This window comes from Cherax quadricarinatus, chromosome 3, assembly GCF_038502225.1.
Source record: "Cherax quadricarinatus isolate ZL_2023a chromosome 3, ASM3850222v1, whole genome shotgun sequence".
NCBI lineage: Eukaryota > Metazoa > Arthropoda > Malacostraca > Decapoda > Parastacidae > Cherax > Cherax quadricarinatus.
In genome coordinates, this window is record NC_091294.1 from 55899483 (window position 1) to 55909720 (window position 10238).

A 10238-nucleotide genomic window follows, 5' to 3' on the forward strand; every position below is an offset into this window, starting at 1 on the left:
GGCCCAGATAACATCCCGTCTAACTTCCTAAAAGATGGTGCCTCTGAATTGCCAGTTCCCATTGCTCACATAATAAATTTGTCCATCATCACTAATACCGTACCAGAGTGGTTCAAGGAGGCCAGAGTTACTCCTATCTTCAAGAAAAATAGTAGGTCTGATGTCAGCAACTATAGACCTGTTAGTATACTCAATGTAATATCCAAAATTCTAGAGAGGGCGGTGTACTGTCAAGTAGTTAAGTACCTTAATGACAACAACATTCTTCATAGTTACCAGTGAGGCTTTAGAAAATCTTACTCAACCGACACCTCATTAATTAATCTGATGGATTACATGAGAATTGAAATGTAGATAGGGAACTTCATACGAATGGTAACCTTAGACTTGCAAAAGGCCTTCGATACTGTCAACCACAATATATTATGTAAGAAACTTCAAGCTATCGGCATAGGTTCCGTAAATTGGTTTAAGTCCTATCATAGCAACAAAAACAAATTGTCAAAATCAACAAAACAGAATCAGAACCCCTGCCGATAGCATGTGGAGTTCCCCAAGGTAGTATTCTGGGTCCCTTATTATTCCAATGTTATGTAAGCGACATACCCATCAGTGCCAAGTGCAAACTCCTACTGTATACGGATGACAGTGCTCTGTTAGTGTCAGGTAAAGACCCAAAAGATATAGCTAATGTAATAACACTGGAACTGGAGTCCTGCAGCAAATGGTTATTAGACAACAAACTATCGTTACACCTCGGGAAAACGGAAGCCATTCTCTTTGGCACGAACCATAAACTGAGAAGGGTAAATAATTTTAATGTCCTGTGTAATGGGGAACCCATCACTTCAGTTTCCTCAGTAAAATATCTGGGAATCCCTCTTGACCCATGTATGTCAGGAGAAATGATAAGAAACAGTGTAGTATAGAAAGCAAATGCCAGACTCAAGTTCCTTTACAGACAAGCACAATATCTACCAACTGAGGCTCGCAAGACCCTATGTCTAGCCCTTATACAGAGTCATATGGACTACGCTTGCTCTTCATGGTACTCTGCCTTGACAAAAAAAACTGAAAGACTGACTTCAAATCACCAAGAACAAAAATGGTAAGATTCATCCTGGACCTGGGTCCAAGAGAGCATGTAGGCCAGGATGAATTACAACAATTGGATATGCTGAATATTGAAGACAGGGTAAAACTGAAGTTAAATCAAGTTTATTGAATTGCTCACAAACAGTGTCCAGAATATCTTGCTGCCAATTTTGTCAAGGTTGGGAACCAAAGCAATCATAGTACTAGGTAGAGAGAGCACAACTTTGTAGTACCCACAGTAAGTGGCCAGGCTTCAAACACCTTTTATTGTACAGCAATAACGGAATGGAACAGATTGCCTGCACATGTCAAAGCCAGTCATAGCATGAACCAGTTCAAGAAGAGAGCCAAAAGGTATCTGATGAATGTAGCGACAGAAAGGGAGGAGAATTATTTTTTAGCTAACACATACGCATATATAAATAACTCATTTTACTTTATTCACAGTATATCTCCTTTATAGTATAATAATAAGATATCATCTCATCTATAGTATAATAATAAGGTATTTAAAGGACCCAATGGAAATAAGTCACTTTGTCTGACTTTTTTGGGTTATCCCAGGTTCTCTACACATATGCTGCTATGTATGTAACTGTATTTGAGTATACCTGAATAAACTTACTTAGAATTTAGTAGCGGCATGGTACGTGCGTGCACTTGCTAGTGTGCACGTGGTAGCCACATGGTGGAGGCTACCTCAGACCAGGAGGACAATTTCTGGCAGCACTACACGGAGACATTACACCAACAACCACTAGAGTCTAGACTATTATCTTGAGAGAATAATGAATAACCAGGAAATGAAACTACGGCCGCAAGTAACCCACAACCTATAACCCTCTCACAAGTAACCCACAACTTACAAGACTCTCACAAGTAACCCACAACTTACAAGACTCACAAGTAACCCACAATCTACATCCCTCTCACAAGTAACCCACAACTTACAAGACTCTCACAAGTAACCCACAACTTACAAGACTCTCACAAGTAACCCACAACTTACAAGACTCTCACAAGTAACCCACAACTTACAAGACTCTCACAAGTAACTCACAACTTACAAGACTCTCACAAGTAACTCACAACTTACAAGACTCACAAGTAACCCACAACTTACAAGACTCTCACAAGTAACTCACAACTTACAAGACTCTCACAAGTAACTCACAACTTACAAGACTCTCGCAAGTAACTCACAACTTACAAGACTCACAAGTAACCCACAACCTACAAATAAAAACTTATTTAGATGTGAAGTAATTGTTAATTTTTCAGTTCGATCATAGACCTTAATAGGTGACACAGTAGGTACTACTACTTCGTTCTAAAAAGGTCCGATGCGCCTTTCTTTTAAGAAACGCGAAAATATAACCTCAGGAGAAAAGTCTCAGGAAGAAAAGTCACAAAATAATGAAACAGGACAACTTCACAGCCCAGGTTCTGCCCAGACTCGGACATAACACTGTATGACCTGCCTTAATATAAACTAGAAGAAGTCACAATACCGTTTCAGGGACAATTTATAAATAAACAAACTAGAGAGAAATCTTTAGATGATGTGTCCATCCCGGACAGTTAGAAAGTCACGACTGAGATAAGAACGTGAGAAAGTGAATGAGTGAGGAGAAAGCTAGAAGGAAGACCTGGTGGAAATAATGACCAGAAGGCAGGTCAGATGAGAAGAATGTTATGGTCAAGTCAAGTGTGTTCTATAGATTTAACAGCGGACTAGGCAAGGCAGACATCAACAATTATATTTGATAAAATTGTTGAGTATCGAAGAGGACAATACATCATAAATTGTTTGTTCAGCTTCTGACAGACTTCCCTGCTCTTGCACCTCCTTCATGAACATTCATACCTGCAACTGTACTGTCATCTTCCTTCTCTTGTGATTGGGTAGCAACTTCAGTTTAGCCTCTCCTCTCAACTATGCATAATAACAGTAATAATAATAGTATCTTTATTTCTACAAGTACATGTACAAGGTATACGGTCCTAGTTGACATCAATGACATACTACTATATAGAAAGCTGCTTGTTATACAGAGCATTTCTAGTATATTAAGTCAGTTTTGTCCCGGGATGCGACCCACACCAGTCGACTAACACCCAGGTGCCCATTTTATACTGATGGGTGAACATGGACAGCAGGTGTCCTAGGGAAACACGTCCCTAATGTTTTCCAGCCGTACCGGAGATTCGAACTCCGGACCTCAGTGTGTGAGATGAGTGCGATATTTACCATTTGTCAAAGGTACTTATCAATAGATTCTTGTGTGTATTTACTTAGTTGTGGATGCAAGGGTTGAGTCATAGCTCCTGGCCCATCCTCTTCGCTGGTCGCTACTAGATTGCTCCATTTCCTGACAACTCTATGACTGAAGAAATACTTCTGACATCCCTGTGACTCATCTGAGATCACAGATTTTATTTATGACTTCTTGTTTTTGTGTCTCATCTCCGAAACATTTTGTCCCTATTCACCTTGTCAATTCCTCTGACTATTTTATATGTCATAATCATGTCTCCCCCCCATCCCTACTGATTGATGTGCGCCTTAAATGTGCTTGGTATGATGCTAACCCCACATAGCCATCATTGCCTGGCTATGTAGACCTGCGTTCTGCCAGCAAGAAATGTCCGTTAATCAAGCAACCAGAAAGCGAAATCAAGCGCCAACCCGTCGATCAGGAGTAGAACTCTCAAAAAAAAAAAAAAAAACTAGCAACAGGTATATCTTTTCCTTGAGTGAATCTTTTAACTTTGACCTCCTAGGTTGTACTCCGTCTGCGCCTTCTTTGACCTTCCCCAGCTTCATGACTGTTGTGATAGAAACACAGGCCTTATCTCTAGGCTTTATTGAACATAGAATCTTCATAGTACTTCTGCAACAACAAAATATAATGACTAGTACATCTAATAATGGCTTCTACAGGGATGGTGATGTCTCGCATATGTCAAGAGAAAAGTTATAACTACAGGCCACATATTTAAACTCACCATGTAATCTGCATGACTAATGTATATATATAAATAGAGGAGGAGAGAATCACACCGTGTGTTGGCGCCCATCACACACACCAAACTGTTGTTGTTGTTAAGGGCCCCAAGAGGTGGTGCAGTATTATCCTGCTGCTGCTCCCCACAGGACCAGTATCACTACAATCTCCCCCTTCTAAAATATCAGAGACAGTAATCTCCCAAACTGTTAGGTGGGCGACGTACACGTCCCGACCTTCGTAGCCCTTGAGCCTCTCCACCAGGTTCGATATTTTCCAGCGGGGTTTGATTAACTGCTGGAGCAGAATCCTCTATTTCCATAGGGGTAGTCTCAAGGGGCTTTCCAGGAGAAAACGAAGCATCTTTCACATCTATTGGTGTATCTTGAGATTCCACACTAATGGGAATTTCAACTGGGGCTAAATGTCTTGTAGATACTGTAGTCTCTTCACCATTTTGGTAGCGAATGTGGGCGTAATGTGGATTAGCTTGCAGGAGCTCTACCTCTTCCACTAAAGGATCTGTCTTGTTCATTCTACGTTGACTCTTCAGGAGAACGGGTCCAGGATGACATAACCAAGTGGGCACGGAGGCTCCCGTAGAGGAACGACGTGAATAGTTGAGGAGTCTTTCATGAGGGGTTGCATTAGTAGCTGTGCACAGCAATGATCTAATAGAGTGAAGAGCATCAGGTAGGACAGTTTGCCAGTGTTGAACAGGTAGATTGCGCGACTTCAATGTCATTGTAACTGCCTTCCATATAGTACCATTGAACCGCTCCACTTGACCATTGCCTTGAGGGTTGTAGCTTGTTGTTCTGCTGCAGGCAATACCTTTGCTAGCCAAAAACTCCTGGAGTTCGTTACTCATGAACGAGGATCCCCTGTCTGAATGGATATAAGCTGGCATACCAAAAATAGAGAACAACTGTGAAAGACAACTAATAACAGTTGAAGCAGCCATATTTGCACAGGGGAATACAAAGGGAAACCTTGAATATTCATCTACTATGTTAAGGAAATACCTATTCTGATTTGTGCTTGGTAGAGGTCCTTTGAAATCTATATTCAATCTTTCGAAAGGCTGGGTGGATTTTATGAGATGAGTCTTCTCTGGCTGATGAAAGTTTGGCTTGCACTCTGCACATACTCTGCATGCTCTGATCACTTGTCGCACATCTTCCACTGAGTAGGGCATGTTCTTTGATTTGACAAAATGGTACAGGCGTGTAACTCCTGGGTGACACAAAGCCTTGTGGAGCGCTGAAAGTGATTGCAAATCATGACATGCTGCTCCACAGTGGGACCTAGAGAATGCATCAGGTGAGATGTTCTCTTGGCCCGGTCGGTACAGAATATCAAAGTCATAACACGATAGTTCCATCCTCCAGCGTAATATCTTGTCATTCTTTATCCTACTTTTGTGCTTCTTGTCGAACATATACATCACGGACCGTTGGTCAGTCCTTATGGTGAAACGTCTACCAGTTAAATAATGCCTCCAGTGGCGAACTGCTTCTATGATGGCCTGGGCTTCCTTTTCTACAGCAGCGTAACATTTCTCTGATCCTTGAAAAGTTCTCGAAAAGAAGGCTACTGGTCGTCCTGCCTGAGATAAGACTGCAGCAATGGCAATGTCAGATGCATCCGTTTCCACTTCGAATGGTAGGGACTCATCAATGGCTTTAACTACTGAGTTTTCAATGTCCTGTTTGAGAGTATGGAAAGCGGCTTCTGCTTCCTTTGTCACAGGAAATGTGGTAGCACTCAATGGGCGGACTTTACTTGAATAGTTGTAGATCCATTGTGAGTAATAAGCAAAGAGACCAAGAGTTCTTCGGAGTGACTTTTTGTCTTGAGGCATTGGAAGTTCCCGTAGAGGTCGTAGTCGTTCAGGGTCTGGGAATATTGAACCTCCTTCCACTACATAACCAAGGATGCTAAGCCTTTTAGTTGAAAAAGTGCACTTTTCCTCATTGTAACTGATATTTTTCTTCTTGGCGGCTTCCAAAAACTTATCAAGGTTTGCATCATGTTCCTCCTGGGTCTTGCCACAAATGGTAACATTATCTAAATACGCGTAAGTTCCCATGAGTTGCTCTTCCTGAATGAGTGAATCCATAATTCGTTGGAAGCAGGCTACCCCATTGGTGACTCCAAAAGGGACTCTGGTAAACTGATACAGGCCATCACTAGCCTGAAACGCTGTGTATGGTTTATCTTCATTCCTTATAGGGACTTGATGATAGGCACTCTGTAGATCAATTGTGCTAAACACATAGTACTGAGCAATTTTGTTCACTGTATCATCAATTCGAGGTAGAGGGTACCCATCAAGAAGTGTAAATTTGTTGATTGTCTCAGAGTAATCGATAGCCAGTCTCCGTTTCCTATAACCATCTTTAACAACAACAACCTGTGCACGCCAAGGGGAATCACTCGGTTCTATAATACCCTCCTTCAGCAGCCTCTGAGTTTCTTTCTCAATGAACATCCGATCCTCATAAGAATAGCGGCGTGACTTAGCTGATATAGGATGGCAATCCGCGGTAAGATTTGCAAACAGCTTTGGTGGGTCTACCCTTAAAGTGCTAAGTCCACAGACAACAAGAGGAGGCAGTTCACCTCCATATGTTAAGGTGACACTACCATGCAGCTTCTGAAAGTCCTGACCAAGGATAACATCAGAGCACAGTTGTGGCAGAATAGCTAAATGTACATCTTGATAATCCTTTCCATTAACTCTGAGATTTACCTTACAAAACCCTAAGGTCTGAATAGAGAGAGATGTTGATGCCATGGAAACGGTACCTGATGAGTGATGTAGAGTCAAGGAGAGCCGTTTAACTAAGTCAAGGTTGATGAAACTCTCTGAGCTGCCACTATCAATAAGACCATCTACTTCTGTTCCTTTGATGAATACTTTCACAACTGCCTTTGACAGTGAATTTGGAGTAGCCGCAGAAGTCACTGTTGCTAGTGTCGCATGATCACTGGAATGTGTGGAGGCACTAGCTCTTGTTGATGCATTAGCACGACATACTTTTGCAAAGTGACCTTTCTTGTGGCATTTATGGCACATTGCTTCACGAGCAGGACACTTTGGACGTGGATGTCTTGAAAAACCACAAAAGAAACACACCGTACCTGCTGCTGCTGTCACTGAGGCAGGTTCCACAGAAACTTCATTGCAAGAGTCTTGGTCAGGAATTGCAGCACTTACCACTCGAGAAGGCTGAGTGGTACTGTATACTTCAGAATTCTTCTGGGCTGAATCTAGAGCTCTTGCCTGGTCAAAGGCAGCGGCTAAGTCGAGAGTTTTATTCTCCAATAAACGCTGCCTTATTATTGGTGATTGCAGGCCACTGATAAAAGCATCCCTGATGGACTCTTCACAATACTGAGCAGCTGTCACTGCTTGGAAGTGACAGTCCTTACCTAAAATTTTCAGTGCTTGAAAGTATTCCTCTAAGGATTCATCAATCTGCTGGCGGCGAGTTGCAAGGCGATAGCGTGCAAAGATTTCATTTGTAGGTTTAATATACTGAGACTTGAGGGTTTTGATAGCATCTTCGTAGGTATTACACTCAGAAATAGCCTCATATATCTTAGGTGACACAAAATTGATGAGCAGACTTAGTTTATCTAGATCTTCTTTAGGAAGGGCTCCCAAGAAGTTTTCGAAAGTCTTAAACCAGTGCTTCCATTCCTGAGCAGCCGTTGATAAGCTGGGGTCACAGTCTAGCCTCTCAGGTTTCAGTAAACGCTCCATGTTGTGATGTAGTCTAGCGCAGGATCACCACCAGGTAGCCCAGGATTCTATGTTCAATAAATTGTTGTGATAGAAACACAGGCCTTATCTCTAGGCTTTATTGAACATAGAATCTTCATAGTACTTCTGCAACAACAAAATATAATGACTAGTACATCTAATAATGGCTTCTACAGGGATGGTGATGTCTCGCATATGTCAAGAGAAAAGTTATAACTACAGGCCACATATTTAAACTCACCATGTAATCTGCATGACTAATGTATATATATAAATAGAGGAGGAGAGAATCACACCGTGTGTTGGCGCCCATCACACACACCAAACTGTTGTTGTTGTTAAGGGCCCCAAGAGGTGGTGCAGTATTATCCTGCTGCTGCTCCCCACAGGACCAGCACTTGATGGGATTAAACACCAGGAGCCACCTGTCGGACCAGACTTGCAACCTATCCAGATCTCGTTGTAGGCTTCCTTGATCCTCTTCCACTTGTATTCTTCTCATTAGCCTTATATCGCCTGCAAACAGGGACACTTCTGACTTTATCCATTTTGTCATGTCATTAACATATACTAGAAACAGACTGACCCTTGTGGAACTCCACTCGACACATGCACCCACTCTGACATCTTGTCACGTACCAACACACGTTGTTTCCTTTCCCCTCAGGTATTCCCTGGCCTATTGCAGTACTTTCCCTCCTATTCCTGCCTGTTCCTCTAGATTTTCAGCAAGTCTCTTGTGTTGCACTGTATTGAAAGCCTTCTTACAGTCCAAAAAGATGCAATCTACCCATCCTACCCCCTCCTGTCTTACTTCTGTTACCTTATCGTAGAACTCCAGTAGGTTTGTGATGCAGGATTTTCCTTCCCTGAAGCCATGCTGGTTGTCATATATAAGCCCGTTCCTTTCTAAGTGTTCCACCACACTTCTCCTGACAATCTTCTCCAAAAATTTAAATATTGTACATGTCAGCGACACATGTCAGTAGTTTAGTGCTGCCTGTTTGACTTCTTTCATAATAATTGGGACTACGTTTGCTGTCTTTCATACCTCAGGCAGTTGCCCTATTTCAGAAGATTTATTGCATAATATTGTTAGCAGCACACACAGTGCATCTCAGAACCCAAGGAGAGATATTATCTGGGCCCACTGCCTTCGAGGAATCTAGTTCCCCTAGTAGTTTCTTCACCTCCTCCTTGGTTGTGTGCAGTGTGTCCAGCATTTGCTGGTGCACCATGCTGGAAGCCTCTGTCTTCATTGTGAATACCTCCCAGAATCTTAAACTGAGCTTCTCACATAGTTCCTGGTCTCTCCCTCTGAGCTCCCCTTCTTCCTTTCTTCCTCAGCCTGATTACCTGGTCCTTGACTGTGTGTGTGTGTGTGTGTGTGTGTGTGTGTGTGTGTGTGTGTGTGTGTGTGTGTGTGTGTGTGTGTGTGTGTGTGTGTGTGTGTGTGTGTGTGTGTGCGCACACACACGTCTACGGGCTCCAAGAAGCCGAAGGGGAAACCTACGATGGAAGAAAACAGGAGGAGGAAAAAGTAATTGAAGGCATCATGAAAACAATAGGTGAGGGCAACATGACCCAGGTGACAAATTTTCGGAGAATTGGGTGGTTTGCGAGTGGAAGGAAACGACCTGTCAAAGTAATTTCCAAGGAAGAATCAGCTCGAACCAGGATCCTGCAAGAGAAAGCACGACTGAGGGAGAAACCGGAGTACTGGAGACTATACCTCTATCGCGACAGAACACAAGAAGATAGGACGATACTGAGAGAGAGGGTACAAAGACACGAGGAGGAACGAGAGGCAGTGATGAAGATGAGCAGGACCCAGACTCAGGAGGAAGGGCAAACACACCCCTCAGAAACTCCCGCAGAAGGACTCCAACCACGACAACACTAATGCAACTGAGCAATCTAAACCAAAACCCACACACTGTTTCCTCTGCCACCAACCCCCACATCACAAGCCTCACCCCTACAGCTGCCCCCTATGGCCATTTTGACCCCACCCACACTACAACCCCCCATAGGTCCCACCAGGGCCCCCACTCCCCAACCCCAATATTCTCCCAGGACCACAGTGATAGAAAAGAAGCTGAAGGTTTGGTCCACGAACGCAGACGGAATAATTAATAAATACGAGGAGTGGCACTAAAGAATCATTGAGAAATCCCCAAACATCATAGCAGTCACAGAAACGAAACTCAGTGAGACAATAACAGATGCAATCTTCCCACCGGGATATCAGATCCTTAGGAAAGATAGGAGTAGAGGGAGAGGAGGGGTTGCACTGCTCATAAAAACCCGATGGGGATTTGAGGAAAGGTAAGGCATGGACGAGACTGGAGAAAGGGACTAAT

The 10238-nt window shown here is 42.9% G+C and overlaps 1 long non-coding RNA gene across 1 annotated transcript; it reads right to left on the reverse strand.

Moving 5' to 3' along the window:
- Positions 1–7959: 7959 nt before the first annotated feature.
- Positions 7960–8264, reverse strand: LOC138853926 (uncharacterized). Its single transcript, XR_011393119.1, has 2 exons — positions 8117–8264; positions 7960–8001 (listed from the first exon to the last, which is right to left on the reverse strand). It is a non-coding gene; the product is annotated as an uncharacterized lncRNA (long non-coding RNA).
- Positions 8265–10238: the final 1974 nt, after the last annotated feature.